The following is a 19,275-nucleotide window of genomic DNA, read 5'->3' on the forward strand; positions in this document are numbered from 1 at the left end:
ATTGAAGCCATCCAATCCCTCCCTTTTCCTCAGACCAAAAGAGACCTCCGTGCTTTCCTAGGGCTATTGGGGTACTACAGACGCTTCGTACCCTACTTCTCCCAAAGAGCAGCGCCCCTCACAGACCTTTTAAAGAAAACCGTGAAAACGGACGCCCTTCTTAGGACGCCCACAACCGTCTTGCTACAGGCGTTTTCCGATCTGAAAAACGCTCTGACCTCCCATCCTGTGTTAGTAAGCCCTGACTACACCCTACCCTTTATACTACAGACAGACGCCTCCGAACAAGGACTCGGGAGGTCCTATCACAAAAAAACCCTCAGGGTGACGAGAAACCTATTCTCTTCCCAAGTAGGAAACTGTTCCCACGTGAAAAGAACTATGCCGTGGTAGAGAAGGAAGCACTTGCCATCAAATGGGCCGTGGAAAGCCTCCGGTATTACTTAGAAGGGAGACAATTCACCATCTATACCGATCATGCTCCCCTCGAGTGGATGGCTCAGAATAAAGGGCACAATGATCGAGTCCTTCGCTGGTTCTTGTCCCTCCAACCCTACCACTTCACAACCGTACACAGGAAGGGTTCAGAACAAGGTAACGCTGATTATCTGTCTCGATACCCTGGTTCCTCACCGGGTACAAGAAAGACAGCTAGGGGAAGGGAATGTGATCCCGCTCCTCGGGACACCCGACCCCGAGTCAACCCCTCACCTCTGTTGCCACCTCGCCCCGCATCATGCCCGAGTAGACGCAAAGGGTCCCCAACAACAGCGTCCATGACGACCGAAATCCCGCCCCTCTCTCCCATGCAGGATCCAATCCAGTGGAACGAGGAACCGGAAGGACTATCCTACGACCCTGGAAGTCCCGCCTCCCTACAGCCGGCCGGAGACAGAAAAGACGGAAGGAGAGAGACTGACGCCGTCGAAGGATCGTGGCAGGAGCTTTCGGCTAGAGCGGTGACGGACGGAGAAGACGGGAACGGCGACAGCGAGGAGTGGACCGAAGAGTGGTGGAGTCCCACGGAGGTGGCTGAAGAGCGGCCGTAACTCGGACGAGAGTTACGGCGGAGCGCGTGTTCTCCGACCACCCAGAGACGGCTACACGCAAGACCCGGACGCCCATCTAACCCTGGGAAGACTTGGAAGAACAGAGAAGAAGACACACACCCGGACCGGCATTGGACCCGACCTCTTCCTTTGTCACCGCAACCCACTGTGCATAAACTTAATAAAACACTATCGCTCACTATATCCGGCCTCCTCGCCTGATTTTCCAGTCCGCTGTTCACCCACGATCACATGGATTAATGTAACAAACCAGGTATCTCTTAACCACATCTTCAATGCTGCATAATTACACAGGCATTGTGCTCTGCAGTGCACACACTCACGTGAAAAACACACACGTGAAACACAATTTATCCCCAGGCACAAAGACCTACACACTGGAAATAAGTAATCAAACGGATCAGTTGCTTACGCGCTCATATATAATGTATCCATCCAAGACGACCAATCACAAACAAGCACATACACACTGTCTCGCAAACACAAATCACTTCCATACATTTTGTATTGAAAGAATATGCTTCGTCCAGGCCATTCACGAGCATCACCTACTCCCAGACACCTACACACAGGGCGGGCACAGATCTGCACAATCACATTTAACACTCCAAATAATCATGGCTCACTCTTCACACAAAGTTCTTGCAGTCTCTTCAACAGAGCTGTGACATCCCAAAGTCTCTGAGGCAACACCCAATGTGGAATGCTGCTGAGGGAGTGGGAAGGTGTCAGTATCTGAGGAGGAAGCAGATCTGTGGGTGGAGTATTCTGTAAAAAATAAACTCCGCCTTTCTATCACCGCCATGGACACGTGATACTTCATATATTAGCGACGCGCGGAAATATGGAAAAATGTACAAGGCTTCAATATCGCATTGTGAGAGTACTGAGGATCTGAGAATTTTATGTTAAAAAAAACCTTGAATCAGGTGATAACACGGAGAAACGTTGTCACTTCTTCAAACACTCCACACACTGCATGTGCGCTGCACTTTACAGCACAAACACAACCTGCCCTGCACTTCACAGCACAAACACAACCTGCCCTGCACTTCACAGAACAAACACAACTTGACCTACACTCCACAGCACAAACACAACCTGCCCTGCACTTCACAGCACAAACACAACCTGCCCTGCACTTTACAGCACAAACACAACCTGCACTGCACTTTACAGCACAAGCACAAACTCTGGAGTGTTTAAGAATTACTCTATGTATAGGATTTTATACTGGAATGGTGTGTTTCCTGTACGAATCCTATGCTAGACAGCACACACACCTCTGGCCTATGGTGTAAAGGTTTTGTGTGGCACTAGGTAGACTGTGTACTAGTGCAGGGGTAGTGAGCAGCACCGTGATGTATTTCATAAATCTGGCTCAGCGCGGCTCACTCCCCCTCGCACATCACAGTGCTGCACCTAACTGCTGAACTATGTTGCACTAAAAAATATTAAATCTGCTCCGTAGTGTGCATGCGTGGTCTGCCCAGCCTCAACCCTCACATTCTCTTGTGCACGCGTAGTGTGCCCGGATTTAACCCTCACATACTCCTATGCATGCTTGGTTTGCCCATACAAAAGGGGATGATGGACGGAGCGTTTGAGCAAATCAAACACTCACCTCCAGTCAACTGATCTGGGTTTAATCCATCACCATTCTTTAGCTCACTCTGTCACCCCAGTTCAGACATGGCCATATGCAAATCAGTCTGACCCTGTGCCTCATGGGAACAGTCCAGCCCGAACTGCCAAGCAATGTCTTTCCTGGACTGGAAACAAGCATCCTGGGACCGGGTTCGGATTCATAATCCTCATCAGCCGTGCTATCTTGAATACAGTGGCAAAGTGAGCAAGGGACTAACGTCTGAGCATACCCTGCCAAATTATGGTGAACAAAGCGATACATATGGGGATGATGGACGGAGCGTTTGAGCAAATTAAACACTCACCCCCAGTCAACTGATCTGGGTTTAATCCATCACCATTCTTTAGCTCACTCTGCACCCCAGTTCAGACATGGCGATATGCAAATCAGTCTGACCCTGTGCCTCATGGGAACAGCCCAGCCCAAACTGCCAAGCCATGTCTTTCCTGGACCGGAAACAAGCATCCTGGGACCGGTTTCGGGTTCATAATCCTCATCAGCCAGGCTATCTTGAATACAGTGGCCAAGTGAGCAAGGGACTCACGTCTGAGCAAACCCTGCCAAATTATGGCTAACAAAGCGATACAAAAGGGGGTGATGGACGGAGCGTTTGAGCAAATCAAACACTCACCCCCAGTCAACTGAGCTGGGTTTAATCCATCACCATTCTTTAGCTCACTATGCCACCCCAGTGCAGACATGGCCATATGTAAATCAGTCTGACCCTGTGCCTCATGGGAACAGTCCAGCCGAAACTGCCAAGCCATGTCTTTCCTGGACTGGAAACAAGCATCCTGGGACCGGTTTCGGATTCATAATCCTCATCAGCCAGGCTATCTTGAATACAGTGGCAAAGTGAGCAAGGGACTAACGTCTGAGCATACCCTGCCAAATTATGGCGAACAAAGCGATACAAATGGGGATGATGGACGGAGCGTTTGAGCAAATTAAACACTCACCCCCAGTCAACTGATCTGGGTTTAATCCATCACCATTCTTTAGCTCACTCTGCCCCCCCAGATCAGACATGGCGATATGCAAATCAGTCTGACCCTGTGCCTCATGGGAACAGCCCAGCCCAAACTGCCAAGCCATGTCTTTCCTGGACCGGAAACAAGCATCCTGGGACCGGTTTCGGATTCATAATCCTCATCAGCCAGGCTATCTTGAATCCAGTGGCAAAGTGAGCAAGGGACTCACGTCTGAGCATACCCTGGCAACTTATGGCTAACAAAGCGATACAAAAGGGGGTGATGGACGGAGCGTTTGAGCAAATCAGACACTCACCCCCAGTCAACGGAGCTGGGTTTAATCCATCACCATTCTTTAGCTCACTCTGCCACCCCAGTTCAGACATGGCCATATGCAAATCAGTCTGACCCTGTGCCTCATGGGAACAGCCCAGCCCAAACTGCCAAGCCATGTCTTTCCTGGACCGGAAACAAGCATCCTGGGACCGGTTTCGGATTCATAATCCTCATCAGCCAGGCTATCTTGAATCCAGTGGTAAAGTGAGCAAGGGACTCACGTCTGAGCATAAACCTGCCAACTTATGGCGAACAAAGCGATACAAAAGGGGATGATGGACGGAGCGTCTGAGCAAATCAAACACTCACCCCCAGTCAACTAATCTGGGTATAATCCATCATCATTCTTTAGCTCACTCTGCCACCCCAGTTCAGACATGGCCATATGCAAATCAGTCTGACCCTGTGCCTCATGGGAACAGTCCAGCCCGAACTGCCAAGCCATGTCTTTCCTGGACCGGAAACAAGCATCCTGGGACCGGTTTCGGATTCATAATCCTCATCAGCCAGGCCAGTATTATGGCCATGTCTGAACTGGGGTGGCAGTGTGAGCTAAAGAATGGTGATGGATTAAACCCAGATCAGTTGACTGGGGGTGATTGTTTGATTTGCTCAGACGCTCCGTCCATCATCCCCTTTTGTATTGCTTGGTTTGCCCAGCCTCAACCCTCACATTCTCTTGCGCACTCTTGGTCTGCTCAGCCTCAACCCTCATATTCTCTTGTGCACGATTGGTGTACCCAGCCTCAACCCTCACATTCTCTTGTGCATGCTTGGTCTGCCCAGCCTCAGCCCTCACATTCTCTTGTGCATGCTTGGTCTGCCAGCCTCAACCCTCACATTCTCTTGTGTTTGCATGGTATGCCCAGTGCCAACCCTCACATTCTCTTGTGCATGTTTGGTCTGCCCAGTCTCAACCCTCACATTCTCTTGTGCATGCTTGGTCTGCCAGCCTCAACCCTCACATTCTCTTGTGCATGCTTGGTGTGCTCAGACTCAACCCTCACATTCTCTTGTGCACTCTTGGTCTGCCCAGCCTCAAACCTCATATTCTCTTGTGCATGCTTGATCTGTGGAGCCTCAACCCTCACATTCTCTTGTGCATGCTTGATCTGTGCAGCCTCAACCCTCACATTCTCTTCTGCATGCTTGGTCTGCTCAGCCTCAAGCCTCACATTCACATGTGTATGAGTGGTCTACACAGCCTCACCTCAGAGTTGAGTTCTGTGTGATTATAAGATAAACCACGTCATCTGTAATTCTACGTGCTTGGTCACGAGCACTAATGATTGAATGTGTTTTACACTAAGCGCGTAGAATTACAGATGCCGTGGTTTATCTTATAATCACAGTGAACTTTCGCCAGCACTTATTTGGTTGGAAATGACAAGATGCCGCACATGATGATGCGGAATTAATGCTTTATGTTTAGGTCCACAGCAATGACCTAATGTTTAATTTACATACTGCATGATGATTTTAATGCAATGTCTCACAATGTATCTCCCAACATTGACTAAACAAGTCTGTTTTTCCAGCTCCGAGGATGTTCAAACACCTTGAATCTGTTGTCACTGTCTATTACGCAGAGGTGTGTCACATGATATTGTATAAACACTGTGATTTGCATTGCACTCGTACTCGTGAACCAGGAGGTTGCCTCCGAAACGCGCCGAGTGACTTGGCTTAAAATAAAAACACACTGAAAAGGAATACTTGTGGCCCTGGCATCGTTTGTGGGAAACCGGCAAAATGATTGCTTTTGAGATTTGGGGTTTGCGACCCCGCCAAGGCCCGCCACTGAAAGCGGCTCGGGTTTCTGCGCGAACATTTAGCTGTAGGTAAACACATATATAGAAGTTGAGATGGACAAGGCAGGGGAAGAGAGATAAAGAGAAAGTTATTCGAATTTCACAAATGGGATGGCGAAAATCCTGAGATCGGTGCTTTGAATTTCGCTGCTGGAGCAGAAATGCCTATGGTGAAAGGGGATTTATTTGTAATTACAAATATTCAGCAACTAAAGTTACACTTTCAAGTGCTTTATGTATAAGTATTTTTATTGTAATGTTATGCACTAGTCCACTAAACCTAGAACACATAACCCATACCAGGATTTCCTGCAATGGGAGTAACAAGCTGACTGGACAGCCACATAAAACTTTTTTGCAAGAAAAAATATAGACTCAAACGCAAACCGAAATACCTTTATCAATGTGTGTGCAAGCTTCTTTTGATAGTTCTTGGCTGGTAGACTATAGCCAGCTTGGGCTTTTAGATGCTTTTGCCGACCCTGGGTTCTGAAGGTTTAACATGATTAAATATTTTTGGGGTATCACACGGACTTCAATGACCCTAAAAGTGGTAATAAATTCAAATGTATTCCAAATAGGGAGCCCCAAATATGTGTTGCCCGGGCCCCACAAATTATTAGCATATCAACGATCTAGAAGTCAGCTTCATATGCTAGTTATGAATAAAACAACCACCTTACTTTAGGGAACAAAGTGTGGATATCAAAGGGTTCAAGGTACAGAACTGTGGACAAAGGTGCCTAATAAAGACATGTATTCTGAGAGAAGAAACGAATATTGTTCTGTAAAAATATGCTTTTGTTTCCTCCTAGCATACCTCTTAATCCATTGCAGAGGCAACCTCCCACTGAATACAAACATCAAAGAACAGGGGGGGCGGAGCTAGCCGGCGTCGATGGCGGACGCGTGAGCCTTCGGCTCCTCGCATAGCCCCGGAATAATCCTAAAAACCTATCCTTAATTGGGCCCCATATGCCATAGCGGGCTCTCGTACACCCGCTGGCCCCCCCAAGTTCTGTCTGGGAACCCACTTGGGACGTTTGCTGGCGAGCTTCTCCGAGTTCTCTGGAGAGCGACCCCACGCTACACGGCCGAGGAGGACCGGGCCTGAAGCCGCGCAATTTCCTGGTGAGGTGGCTGGGTGACGTCGCCGTACGTGCGGCTTCAGCGCTGGGAGTGGTCAGGCTGCGCTCTGACCGGACTGCCGTTTGGATCTGCGCCTGGCTGGGACGACCTCTCCTTCATCGGCAGCGATTGCCCCGCGCTGGAGCGGATTGGGGGCCCAGCGGCAGGAAGGACGCTGAACTCCTGCATAACGAGGTGCAGCAGTCATCACGGAGGTACGACTGCCGGTCGGGGCCCTCGCTGTGGTGGACTACTATCCCGCCATCCGCCGTCCACAGTGGTGAGGGGCCGTCCGATCCTGGTGTTGTGTACCTGTCTGCGCCCTGGACCTTACAGGTGAGGGCGCTGCCGAAGTGCTGGAAAGAGACTCGTCCGTCATAGCGGGCGCCATCTTGGCTGCCTCGGGCCCCCGGACCGGGCTTGATACCTGGTGGCAGTAAGTAGCTCGCCTAAGACACCCTTGAATTGCTCACACGGCCTGCCGCTGGCGAGACGCTCCCCTTGTTCTGGGCACCTCCACAACAGGGAGAACGATGGGGAAGAACGACGCTACCCAGGGGAAGCTTTCGTTTGAACGGCGCCGACCGAAAGGGCCGGAAGCGACGGCACCGGAGTCATCGCCCAAGGGGGCCACAGCAGCGGCCCCGGCATCCACGGAGCTCCGAGACATGCTAGCTGCAATGGAAAAGGGCATCCAGGATAGCATTGTGTCTGTGGGCTCTAAGATAGACGCTTTAACATACCGAATGGACCGCATGGCGGAGCACGTGGACAAACACGCGGAGCGCCTAGACATGGCGGAACGTCACCTCACCGAAGCGGAGGAAGCCCAGACGGAGTGGGACAAAGACAGAAAGCAGTTTGATAGACTTTTACAGGTTATTCGTGACAAAACGGAGGATTTGGAAGCGCGCTCGCGCAGGTCCAACCTCCGCATCACAGGCGTGGCGGAAACTACGCAGACGGGGAAGATGGAACTTTACGTAGAGAGACTGCTGAAGCTACTACTTGGAGAAGAGGCTTTTTCCCCCATGTTCATAGTGGAACGGGCGCATCGCACGTTGGGCCCACAACCGCAGCCAGGCGCGCCTCCTCGCCCCATTATCGCGAAACTCCTTAATTACCGCGACAGAGACACGGCTTTGCGCATGGCGAGGGAGAAAGGCAGGTTACAGCATGAGGGTATGGACATCTCCCTCTACCCAGACTTCACGGCCAGAGTGCAGGAAGAGAGGCGACAGTTTGCGCCATACAAAAAACAACTCCGTATTCTGGGCCTAGACTATGCGATGCTCTACCCTGCCAAGCTCCGCATCAACACAGGTGGGCGGTCGTATTTCTTTACGGACCCTAAAGAACTTCAAAAATCCCTGAAGACCTGGACGCGGGAGCGGAAGGAAGCTAGGCATGGACAGGAGGACGCTGCCGGCTCGACATCGAATCTGGAAGAACAGGACTAGTGGGTCTTACAGAGCGGTTTGGAACTCTTCAATGAGTGAGGGACTCTTTCAACTGGCACCACTGAAGCAACATGAGTGAGGAGGCTAGTAAGGTCTGCATGAACACTGCTGATAATGATTGGTGAGACGATGGACATGCTGCTTGGACATATGCCTCACATATTACTGGTGAGGAGGTCGTGGTCGCTGGGGAGGGGAAGACTGGAACACTGCTGCATCGTTGGGGGGGCTGGTGGGGGTGTGGGAGGGCTGGTATACTTGCTACTCGAAGGGTACCGACCTACAGGTGGGGCTGGAAGGGGACGCTGATCAGATCGTTTACTTGGTATAGTTTGCGGTGTTGTACTATTTTGGCGCGCTCTGCCCCGGTGCTTTTGGTTGTGCGACTCTCTAAAGGGTTGGTTTCGAACTGGTGACTACACTACTACCGGAGGGTTGATGGGGGGGACTTCTGGGACCTGTCTGACCTGGTTGGGGGTGGTCGGCTGTGGGAGGGTGGGAATTCGAGGGGGTGGGTCGGGGATCTGGACAGTTGGGGGGGGTTGTTGTACTGGGTTGTTTGGGGGGTCTGAATGTATTGAGTGTGACCTGTTATGTGGTGCTGTACCTGTTTGGAAAAGCCGGCTGGCAATTATGTGGTCAGGAGTACTGCTGTGCCTTGTCTTGCTAACCCTGGCTGCTTACACACACATGAGCCCTTGCAATGTCTAACGCAGCACCAAATCTACCAATAACTGCCCCAAATAAGTTGAAGCTGATGACCTGGAATGTGCGGGGTTTGAACGACTTTCGCAAACTAAGGAAGGTCCTTAGCTATCTCCACAGACATCACGTTGACCTGGCCCTGTTGCAGGAAACGCACTTACCATGCACTAGCAGGATGTTACAATATAGGGGCCTGGCGGGGAACACAGTTGCTGCGGGATTCACGACACACGCCCGAGGGGTGCTAATCTGGGCCAATCCCGCTTCACATCTGAAGTTGATCCCGGTGCTCGCTGACTCGGAGGGCAGATACGTACTGGCAAGGTGTGTAGGTAGGGGTCTTGACCTCCTGGTTGTAAACGTTTATGGCCCCAATTATGATCACCCTGAATTCTATGCGACCCTGTCTGCCCTTAGCAGGTCACATGCTCAGCCTTGGATGTTGTGGGGAGGGGACTTTAACTTCGTGTTCGACCCATCCATGGACCGTTCTGCGGGCCCAGTTCGGCGCCCGGTAGCTTCGGCCTCACATATGAAGGCTGAGATGACTAAATTGGACTTGGTGGATGTTTGGAGGGCCAGGCACCCCACGGAGGGTGGCTACACGCACTATTCGGCCTACCACAATGTGCACACTAGGATAGATTACTGGTTAGCATCCCCCCTGGTACTGAGTAGCGTCAGCGCATGCGAGGTTCTCCCGCGCACACTCTCGGACCACTCCCCCATCCTCCTGCACCTCTCAACCGCCAGGAAAGGGATCCCAGCATTCACTTGGAGGTTCCCCCCTTTCGCGTTGCTGGATGACGCCTTCCGGGGGGAGCTCACGGATGACATAGAAAGATACTTTGCAACTAACATAGGCTCAGTTGATGACTTCTATACAATTTGGGAGGCTTTTAAGGTGTACATCAGGGGAGTAGCTATGTCAAAGCACTCCAGCGTGTTACGTTCCATCAGGCGGGACCTCGCCGCAACGGAAACTAGAATAGCGGAGCTGGAGGCTAGGCAGCGGTCGGCGCGGAGCAACTCCGAAGGCCCGGCGCTCACCCAGCTATTGTCCGAGTTTCAGGCTCTGGCGGACAGAGAGATTCTGTATATGGGCAAGTATGCCACTGCCAGAGCGTATGGTGAGGGGGATAGGCCTGGCGCATTACTAGCGCGCATGGTCCGAAACTCTCGACGGCCCCTGGTTGTTGAGGAGCTGAGGACTCCGGAGGGCGACACGGTCTCGGACGAGGAACAGATACTAGGGACCTTTAGAAGATATTACGCAGAGCTATATCAGTCCAAGACGCAGGGTGTGGATGATGAAATGGACGAATATCTAGACCACATTGCAATGCCGTACCTCAAGAGCTCGGATAGGGAATTCTTGATGGCCCCCATTCACCAGGACGAAATATTGGAGGCTCTAGCGAGCATGAGATCGGGTAGTGCTCCGGGCTCGGACGGACTCACGGTCGGCTTCTATAAAGCCTTCAAAGATTTACTACTCCCGCACTTGGTCGCCCTCTTTGACGCCATCTGTGAGAATGGCGAAATGCCGCCCACCATGCGTGAAGCTTTACTCATCACAATACCTAAGCCAGGGAAACCACCGAACCTTTGCGGATCATACAGGCCGCTCAGCCTGCTGAACGTAGATGCGAAGATCTATGCCAAGGTCCTGGCAAATCGGTTGGCTTTACTGGTCCCAGAGCTTGTTGCCCCGGAGCAGTCCGGGTTTGTCCCGTGCAGAAATTTAACTTACAACATACGCACGGTACTGGGCACAATGCAACATATCAAGCAGGAGAACAGCGCGCTGGCAATCTTCCTTGATATGGAAAAGGCGCTCGACTCTGTTGAATGGCCCTTCATGGTGAGGGTACTACGTAAGTTGGGCCTAGGAGAACCATTCCTGCAGAGGATTGGTGCACTGTATCATCGGCCCTCTGCCAGACTGCGGCTGGGCGACAGAGTGTCGGAACCGATTTACATTGGTAGGGGCACGCGACAAGGCTGCCCTTTGTCGCCGTTGCTCTACGCATTGGTCGCGGAGCCCCTCGCATGCGCCATACAGGAATACCACAGCCTGGAGGGCATAAGTTTCCCCACCTACAAAATAGGGAAATCGACATATGCAGATGATACGTTACTGTATGTCAGGAACCCGGAGTCTAATCTGGCCGCGGTTCTTCGCGAAGTGGTCCGCTTCGGCGCGCTATCGGGCTTGAGGGTGAATTGGGATAAGTCCATTGCCTTTCCTCTCACCCCGGTGACACAACCGTTCGCTATGGAGTACCCTCTGCAGTGGTCCTCTGACTCAGTCCGTTATTTGGGCATTCACCTGCATACGGACCCCGAGATCCTAATACGAGACAATTACGGAGTGGCATACAATAAATTGATCGACGATGTCGACGCCTGGATCAGGCTTCCGCTCTCCCTACTGGGCAGGATCGCTATAATGAAAATGATAGTGCTCCCCCGATTCCTGTTCCTTTTCCTCAACCTACCTGTGGTTTTGTCGAAGGCATTCTTTAAACAACTTACCCGAGCCATGACCCGACTGGCCTGGGGTGACAAACAACCTAGAGTCCGATGGACTATCCTGACACTCCCCTATGAGATGGGGGGTCTGGGAGCACTGGATCTAGAACACTACTACCGAGTTGCGCAGGCATCGCACCTGCATTCGTGGATTCACGGTGACGCACGGACCCCGCACCTTATCTTGGAGCGGTTGTTTGCGGAACCGCTCCCTCTACCTGCCACTGTCTGCCTGCCCACGGATCGTTCGATTGGACAGATGGACTCACTTAAAGCGACAAATCATGCCTGGAACTCCCTGAAGAGTTCCTGAGGCTGCGCCCTTCTGTACTCCCCATTGATGCCCGTGGAATGGGCTCTATGGCTGGACCCGTTAGGTGAGAAAGGAGTAGTTAAAGCTCTACAGGCCCTTGGCATAGTAAGGATGGAGGACCTGTTCTCGGATGGCAAACTGAAAACATGGGACCAACTCGCCACCACGGAGACGGGCCCCACCTTGCTACAGAAATTCCAATATCATAGACTCCGCTCTGCGTTCCGGGAGATACTGGGCCCTGACATGGAGGAACCAGAGGAGATCCCGGAACTGCCCTATATGATTAAATCTACTTCATCTACAAAGTTAGTTTCACAGGTTAACAAGTTGGGAGTAGTGCATCAGTGCCTACAACCTTCCAAGGCTAGAGAGGCCTGGCAAGTTGATTTGCAATCCCCCATAGACGACTATATGTGGCGATATTGCTGCTCCAGCACGCGTAAGATTTCCCTGAACGGCAGGCACAGGTTGGTGCATTTCAAATACTTACAGCGGGTGTACTATACCCCCGAGCGACTGCACCGCTATGGACTTCGCCCCACTGCGGAGTGCGAGCGTTGTCGAACATTAGTAGCAGACTTCTTCCATCTGGCGTGGCTATGCCCTGGGATACAAGCATACTGGGGGGAGGTATTTGCAGAACTTGACTTGATACTGGGAGAGACATTGCCCCGCACCCCGGCGCTGGCGCTCCTTGGTTACTCTAAGCCACTGGCCCCTTCTCTGCGCCGACTAGTAGATATGGCATTGCTGCTGGCTAGGAGGGTGGTGGCGACCTGTTGGATGCGAGGGCCCCTACCAGACAAAACGAGATGGATGCGGGACCTACAGTACTGCTGCACCCAAACAGAACTATACAGTGACCTGTTGCCACCCAGGAGTAGGCCCAAGAACTTCTGGGAGCTTTACAGGGACTACCTGCAGAGGGGGGAGGATGGTGACTCCGACACTTCTGAAGTGGTTGAGCTGCAGGACCGGGTGGGGGAGTAGGGGTTTGACCACTCGCATTACTACCCCGAGGGGAGGCGTATGGGGTGCGCTCCGAGTCGGGGGGGGGGGCTGTTAGGAGGTTCTTACACTGACAGGGGGGTTCCTGGGGGGGACGTCACTTGAGGGGGAGGAGACACAGGACACAGTGCAGGTACACGTTGGGAGGCGCATGTACGGACAGGGTTGGTAGCCACACAGACACACTCTAGGGGGAGGGGTGGGAGTTTAGTTGGGGCAGTTCTAATGACCTTAACTCGTTACTAGACCTTTTGGCCGCGATTGCAGTAGGGTATAGCCAGTTGACTCACTGCTCCAATATGCTGATTGGGAAATGTCACTAAGCTTGGTTCTATAGATTAACGATACATCACCACGCCGCCGGGCCCCCGGGATGCCGGCAAAAGGCTGTGTACAGACTTTCAACTTCGGTACTAGTGTGATTCTTACGTTGTATGACAAGGTGCACTGTGTATATGTGAACACTCGCTGGTGTCAATGGCTTTGCTATCAATAAAGGTCTAATAAAAAAATTTAAAAAAAACATCAAAGAACAAGGTCTGAGCAGGTATTCATGAAAATGAGTAACAACTCCAAACGGACCCATTCTGGACGAATGTATTACGTTACAACGCATACATTTACAACACATGCACTAACAACTCAGTACACCTGCCCCCTGTACCCCCCGATGATGGTGTGAGGTCAGTACACCTGCCCCCTTGCACCCCCTGTTGATGGTGTGAGGTCAGTACACCTGCCCTCTACACCCCCTGATGATGGTATGAGGTCAGTACACCTGCCCCCTGTACCCACTGATGATGGTATGAGGTCAGTACACCTGCCCCCTGTACCCACTGATGATGGTGTGAGGTCAGTACACCTGCCCCCTGCACCCTCTGATGATGGTGTGAGGTCAGCACACCTGCCCCCTGCACCCCCTTATGATGGTGAGAGGTCAGTACACCTGCCCCCTGTACCCCCTGATGATGGTGTGAGGTCAGTGCCCCTGTACCCCCTGATGATGGTGTGAGGTCAGTGCCCCTGCACCCCCTGATGATGGTGTGAGGTCAGTATACCTGCCCCAGCACCCCCTGATGATGGTGTGAGGTCAGTACACCTGCCCCCTGCACCCCCTGATGATGGTGTGAGGTCAGTGCCCCTGTACCCCATGATGATGGTGTGAGGTCAGCGCCCCTGCACCCCCTGATGATGGTGTGAGGTCAGTACACCTGCCCCCTGCACCCCCTGATGATGGTGTGAGGTCAGTACACCTGCCCCCTGCACCCCCTGTTGATGGTGTGAGGTCAGTGCACCTGCCCCCTGTACCCCCTGATGATGGTGTGAGGTCAGTGCCCCTGCACCCCCTGTTGATGGTGTGAGGTCAGTGCACCTGCCCCCTGTACCCCCTGATGATGGTGTGAGGTCAGTGCCCTTGCACCCCCTGTTGATGGTGTGAGGTCAGTACACCTGCCCTCTACACCCCCTGATGATGGTATGAGGTCAGTACACCTGCCCCCTGTACCCACTGATGATGGTATGAGGTCAGTACACCTGCCCCCTGTACCCACTGATGATGGTGTGAGGTCAGTACACCTGCCCCCTGCACCCTCTGATGATGGTGTGAGGTCAGCACACCTGCCCCCTGCACCCCCTTATGATGGTGAGAGGTCAGTACACCTGCCCCCTGTACCCCCTGATGATGGTGTGAGGTCAGTGCCCCTGCACCCCCTGATGATGGTGTGAGGTCAGTGCCCCTGCACCCCCTGATGATGGTGTGAGGTAAGTATACCTGCCCCAGCACCCCCTGATGATGGTGTGAGGTCAGTACACCTGCCCCCTGCACCCCCTGATGATGGTGTGAGGTCAGTGCCCCTGTACCCCATGATGATGGTGTGAGGTCAGCGCCCCTGCACCCCCTGATGATGGTGTGAGGTCAGTACACCTGCCCCCTGCACCCCCTGATGATGGTGTGAGGTCAGTACACCTGCCCCTGCACCCCCTGTTGATGGTGTGAGGTCAGTGCACCTGCCCCCTGTACCCCCTGATGATGGTGTGAGGTCAGTGCCCCTGCACCCCCTGATGATGGTATGAGGTCAGTACACCTGCCCCCTGCACCCCCTGATGATGATGTGAGGTCAGTATACCTGCCCCCTGCACCCCCTGATGATGGTGTGATGTCAGTACACCTTCCCCCTGCACCCCCTGATGATGGTGTGAGGTCACTACACCTGCAGGCTGCACCCCCTGATGATGGAGTGAGGTTAGTACACCTGCCCACTGCACCCCCTGATGATGGTGGGAGGTCAGTACACCTGCCCCTGTACCCCCTGATGATGGTGTGAGGTCAGTGCCCCTGCACCCCCTGATGATGGTATGAGGTCAGTACATCTGCCCCCTCTTCCCCCTGATGATGGTGTGAGGTTGGTACACCTGCGGCCTGCACCCCCTGATGATGTGAGGTCGGTACACCTGCCCCCTGCACCCCCTGATGATGGTGTGAGGTCTGCACACCTGCCCTCTGATGATGGTGTGAGGTCAGTACACCTGCAGGCTGCACCCCCCCTGAGGATGGTGTGAGGTCAGAACACCTGCCCCCTCCCCCTGATGATGGTGTGAGGTCAGTACACCTGCCCCCTGCACCCCCTGATGATGGTGTGAGGTCAGTACACCTGCCCCTCTCCCCCCTGATGATGGTGTGAGGTCAGTACACCTGCCCCCTGCACCCCCTGATGATGGTGTGAGGACAGTACACCTGCAGGCTGCACCCCCTGATGATGGTGTGAGGTCATAACACTTGCCCACTCCCCCCTGATGATGGTGTGAGGTCAGTACACCTGCCCCCTGCACCCCCTGATGATGGTGTGAGGTCAGTACACCTGCCCCCTCTCCCCCCCTGATGATGGTGTGAGGTCAGTACACCTGCCCCCTGCACCCCCTGATGATGGTATGAGGTCAGTACACCTGCAGGCTGCACCCCCTGATGGTGTGAGGTCAGTACACCTGCCCCCTGATGATGGTGTGAGGTCAGTACACCTGCCCTCTGCACCCCCTGATGATGGTGTGAGGTAGGTACACCTGCCCCCTGATGGTGTGAGGCCTGTACACCCCCAGACTGTATTCACACCTCTTGGTTGTGAGAGGTCTCACTTACCCCTGATGTGTCTATGATTGAAACTGATGGTAACTGCACCCAGGCTCCTCCTCTCCACTGGACAGACAGACAGACCCTCAGGGCTCCTCCTTCCACTGGACAGACAGACAGACAGACCCTCAGGGCTCCTCCTTCCACTGGACAGACAGACAGACCCTCAGGGCTCCTCCTTCCACTGGACGGACAGACAGACCCTCAGGATTCCTCCTTCCACTGGACAGACAGACAGACAGGATTTCTCCTTCCACTGGACAGACAGACAGACCCTCAGGGCTCCTCCTTCCACTGGACGGACAGACTGACAGACAGACAGACCCTCAGATGCTCTGGGCCCCGCTGCTTGTGCTGACTCTGCCGCCGCTGACCCGGAAGCAGAGATGGGAGAGAGAGAGAGAGAGAGAGAGAGAGAGAGAGAGGGGGGGGCGGGGCTTATGGTATCCTGAGAGGAGGCTTCATGCCGCCTCTGCTGGTGCTGACTCTGCCCCCCGTGACCCGTACACTGTTCACCTCTCAGGCCCAAAGAGAGCTCCATCGGCTCTGCTGCGTCTGTCGACTCTGCCCCGCGTGACCCGGAAGAGAAACTGTTCATGAAGTTCCCAACAGTGAAGAGAAGAGAAGAGACCCTGAGAGAGGAGAGAGGGTGAGACTAAGAGGAGGGGGGAGGCAGAGGAGATGGGGAGGGGGAGGAGGAAGGGGAAGGGGAGGGGGAGGGGAGAGGGTGAGACTGAGAGGAGGGGAGGGGGCAGAGGGAGGGGGGAGGAGGGGGAAGAGGAGGAGAGGGGGGAGGGGTGGACGGGTAGGGGGCGCAGAGGAGGAGGGGTGCAGAGGAGGGGTGCGGGGGGGAGAGGAGGAGGGGGCAGAGGGGGGGGAGGAGGGGGAAGAGGAGGAGGGGGGAAGGGGGGGACGGGTGGGGGGCGCAGAGGAGGAGGGGTGCAGAGGAGGAGGGGGGCAGAGGAGGGGGGCGAGGGGGAGAGGAGGAGGGGGGCAGAGGGAGGGGGGAGGAGGGGGCAGAGGGAGGGGGGAGGAGGGGAGGGAGGGGGAGAGGGTGAGACTGAGAGGAGGGGAGGGGAGGGGTGGGGGAGGGTAGGAGGGGGGGCGCAGAGGAGGAGAGGGGCAGAGGAGGAGAGGGGCAGAGGAGGGGGGCGAGGGAGAGAGGAGGAGGGGCAGAGGGAGGGGGGCGGAGGGGGAAGAGGAGGAGAGGGGGAGGGGGAGGGGTGGGGGCGCAGAGGAGGAGGGGCGCAGAGGAGGAGGGGGCAGAGGAGGGGGGCGAGGGGGAGAGGAGGAGGGGGGCAGAGGGAGGGGGGAGGAGGGGGCAGAGGGGGGAGGGGGAAGAGGAGGAGAGGGGGGAGGGGAGGGAGAGGGTGAGACTGAGAGGAGGGGGCAGAGGAGGGGGGGAGGGAGGCACAGAGGGGGCAGAGGAGGGAGAGGAGGAGGGGGGCGGGGGGCAGAGGAGGAGGGGGGGCGAGGGGCAGAGGAGGAGGGAAGGGGGCAGAGGATGGGGGAGGATTTACAATGTAAAGGATGTTACATTTCTTGCTATGTCACTTCTAACCATGCAGCCACCTTGTCTGATATAGATGACACTAATAAGGGCGCTCCTTGAACTACCATCCTGAGAAGGAGACAACAGGTGGGGGTTAAGAATGTTACACAAGTCTTGAGTTTGTACGGTATAGGTTACATAGGCTGCTGTAAAAATCGGCTGTGACCTTTTGTTCAGGGTTCTTTCATCTCTGTGATGTTTGACTGCCGTGTGCTCGGTCATTTAGGACGCAGTCGCTTAGGACTTGGATGCATCTGTCTGCTATTTCGAACTACGCAATTCTATGTACTTCTTTCTATACTGATCCATATAGTATAACTATTGGTCCAACAAATTATTTATTTCAGTATTGATTAGCACTTCAAGAAGGCCACTAAGACCTTGGCAATGCACTTCGACCATTTCATGTAGATAGTCTTTGTCCTACAAAATGGTTCATTATTGGTAGTGAATAGAGGGCGCGCTAGCCTTGTTCTCCTGAAGCACCACTTCAGTCAAATAAAAACGTAAGTAAAATATAATGCTGCTTTTTTTTACCAAAAGGTTTTGGCCAGATGTCACATGCCTGGCAACAGTTCCAATAATATATAGAAACGGCTGTAATCCTTAGAACCCTTGCTGTATCCAGATCTGCAGAGGGCGGTGATTGTCATAGGCAGTGGAATATTTGAAAGTCTTCTTCTGAATTATTAAATGTGAAAGGGTAGCAGGTCTTGGCTAGACCCACACTGCCAGAGCAGGGTTCCCTGTAGAGGTTAGGGTCTCACACTCGGGCTGAGATTCTGTGTTCATGCAGTGATGAAGCTAATCTCATTCCCACATCAGCGCAGGAGTTGGAACACAATACTACAGTTGCTGGTACCAGCTATGTTTTTGCAGATCCTGACACTGCAGAGAATTGATTCTTACAGTAGGCTAATCGAAGGCTCTGTAGTACAAAGCTTAGTTCCATTTAACTTCCTTTCTCATGCCTTGTGCGTTTGGGTGTCTTTCAACCCACTGGCTGATATCATGGTTCCATAAACAGAGCTTAAAGTGGCAGTGGACAGTCACCACAACACCAACAATCAGGGTTTGCTGCGCCGGAATTGGGCTTCGCACTATTATATTTTACTCTTCAGTGAAGGCAATCATACAGGTTTCCTCCGATTATGTTACATAAAGTGAGTGAACATGGTTTGCAGCGTGAACAGAGCAAGTGGCAAGCATAATCCCAAAATCTAGTTTTACTGTTAAATACTCCATTATTATTTTAAGTTCAGGAATGCTATCTGACTTTCCAGTACAGTAGCAGGTCCCGTGAAAGCTGTGCTTGTAGTTTAGCAACACTGTCCACCAGTGCAGGTTCTGCCTTATGTGTGTACAAGTGCAGGCAGCCCTGCCTAGAAGTGCAGGCACCCCTGCCTAGAAGTGCAGGCACTGTCCTAGTCAAAGTACAGCAGCCCTGCTGAGACTTGTAGGCACTGTCCTAGTCAAAGTACAGCAGCCCTGCCTAGAGGTGCAGGTACTGGACCATTCAAGGTCTTGTTGAAAACGGAAGGCACTGTCCTATTCAAAGTACAGTAGTCCTGCTGAGAAGTGCAGGCCCTGTCCTATTCAAATAGGTCAGCC

The 19,275-nt window shown here is 53.3% G+C and overlaps 1 protein-coding gene across 1 annotated transcript in view; it reads right to left on the minus strand.

Moving 5' to 3' along the window:
• The window catches only part of LOC147662091 (uncharacterized), a 112,679-nt gene extending 96,215 nt beyond the window's left edge, over positions 1-16,464 (minus strand). The window contains exon 1 of the mRNA XM_086951121.1: positions 16,122-16,464. The gene's annotated coding sequence lies outside the window, so the exon portion shown is untranslated. The remainder of the gene's footprint in view (positions 1-16,121) is intronic.
• Positions 16,465-19,275: the final 2,811 nt, after the last annotated feature.

This window comes from Lissotriton vulgaris, unplaced genomic scaffold (genome assembly GCF_964263255.1).
Source record: "Lissotriton vulgaris unplaced genomic scaffold, aLisVul1.2 SCAFFOLD_692, whole genome shotgun sequence".
Taxonomy (NCBI): Eukaryota; Metazoa; Chordata; class Amphibia; order Caudata; family Salamandridae; genus Lissotriton; species Lissotriton vulgaris.